General features: G+C 41.1%; 1 protein-coding gene across 1 annotated transcript in view; it reads left to right on the top strand.

The window, feature by feature from the left end:
* Positions 1-2,008, top strand: part of XRCC2 (X-ray repair complementing defective repair in Chinese hamster cells 2) — a 41,645-nt gene that overhangs the window by 21,756 nt on the left and 17,881 nt on the right. The gene's annotated exons all lie outside the window — the stretch shown is intronic.

Genomic DNA, 2,008 nt, shown 5'->3' with positions numbered 1-2,008 from the left:
GCCAAGAAGCTCATTTCTAATCATTGTCATCTCCCATGTTCCCCAGCTCTAGGCAACTACTAGTCTGCTTTCTAACTATAGATTTGCCTTTTCTGGACACTTCGCATAACTGCAATCATGTAATATGTGACCTTCTGTGACTGGCCTCTTTTACTTTGAATAATTTGCACTGTATAATTCATTGTCACCACATCATAACACATATTAGCAGTTCACTTTTTGTTAAATATTTCATTGCATGGGTATACATGTTGCTTATCCGTTTGTTAGCAGATGGACATTTGGGTTGTTTCTATTTGCTGGCTGTTATGCATAATGCTGCTGTGGTTATCTGTGTACATGTTTTTCTGTGGATAGAGGTTTTCAGTTCTATCGGGTAATACCTAGCATAGGCATTGCTAGGTCATATGGCAATTCTACATTTAACCTTTTGAGAAACTGCCAGACTGTTTTCCAGAGGAGCTTCACATTTTATTTGCACCGTCATTGCATTGCCAACAATGCAATGATGGTTCCAGTTCCCATATTCTGGGAATAATTGTTATTGTCTGTCTTTCTGATAATAGCCATCCTAGTCAGTATGAAGTGTTATCTCTCTGTGGTTTTTGATTTACATTTTCCTCACAGCCAGTGATGTTGAGTATCTGCACAGGCTTATTGGCAAATTGTGTATCTTTGGAGAAACATCAGATCCTTTGCTCATTTAAAAAATCAGGTTATAGCCGAGCGCGGTGGCTCACACCTGTGATCCCAGCACTTTTGGGAGGCTGAGGCAGGCGGATCACAAGGTGTAAGGAGTTCAAGACCAGCCTGGCCAATATGGTGAAACCCCATCTCTACTAAAAATGAAGTTTCCAACTGTTATTGTTGAATTGTCTGTTTCTCTCCTGAGTTTTATCATTTTTTGCTTTTGCATTTTGGGGCTTCATGTATTGTTAAGCACACATAACTTTTTATTTTGTCTTATTGCTGGTTGACCCGTTTATCATTATAAAATGTTCTTCTTTGTCACTTCACATCCATTAGGAAGGCTACTATCAAAAAAACAGGAAATAGCAACTGTTAGCAAGGATGTGGAGAAATTGTAACCCTTTTGCACTGTCGGTAAGATTGTAAAATGATGCGACCATTATGGAAAACAGTATGGAGGTTCCTCAAACAATTAAAAGTAGAGCTACCGTATGAGCCCATAATCTCCCCTCTGGGTATTCATCCAAAAAAATCGAAAGCAGGATCTTAGAGAAATATTTGCACACTCTTGTTTTTAGCAGCACTATTCACAATAGCTAAGAGGTAAAACCAACCTAAATGTCCATCAGTGTACTTATAACGAATCCCTGGGGGGAAAAGTATCCATCAGTGGTTGAGTGGTATATGCAAAATGTGATATATACATGCAATTGATATATTATTCAGCCTTACAGAAGAAGGAAATTCTGTCACTTGCTACAACATGCATGAACCTTGAGGACATTGTGCTAAATGAAATAGGCCAGACAAAAAGACAAACTGCTTGATTCCACTTACATGTAGTTTCTAAGGTAGTTAAGGTAGTTAAATTCACAGAAAAGAAAGTAAAATGATAGTTACCAGGAGCTGCGGAGGTGGAGGAAGTGAGTCATTGTTTAATGGATGCAAAATGTGAGTTTTGCAAGATGGAAAAGTTGTGGAGTTCTGCTTCATTGCTTCACAGCAATGTGAATGTACTTCACACCGCTGAGCTGTACACTTCTGAATGGTTAAAGCAGGGGCCGGGCACGGTGGCTCACACCTGTAATCCCAGCACTTTGAGAGGCCGAGGTAGGTGGGACCTGAGGTCTGGAGTTGGAGACCAGCCTGGCCAACATGATGAAACCCTGTCTCTACTAAAAATAGAAAAAATTAGCCGGGCGTAGTGGCGGGCGCCTGTAATCCCAGCTACTTGGGAGGCCGAGGTGGGAGGATCACTTGAGCCTGGGAGGTTGAGGCTTATCGTGCCATTGTACTGCAACCTGGGTGACGGGAGTAA

Source organism: Colobus angolensis, unplaced genomic scaffold (assembly GCF_000951035.1).
Source record: "Colobus angolensis palliatus isolate OR3802 unplaced genomic scaffold, Cang.pa_1.0 Scaffold2, whole genome shotgun sequence".
In the NCBI taxonomy this organism is placed as follows: Eukaryota; Metazoa; Chordata; class Mammalia; order Primates; family Cercopithecidae; genus Colobus; species Colobus angolensis.
This window is presented reverse-complemented; position numbering and strand designations above follow the sequence as displayed.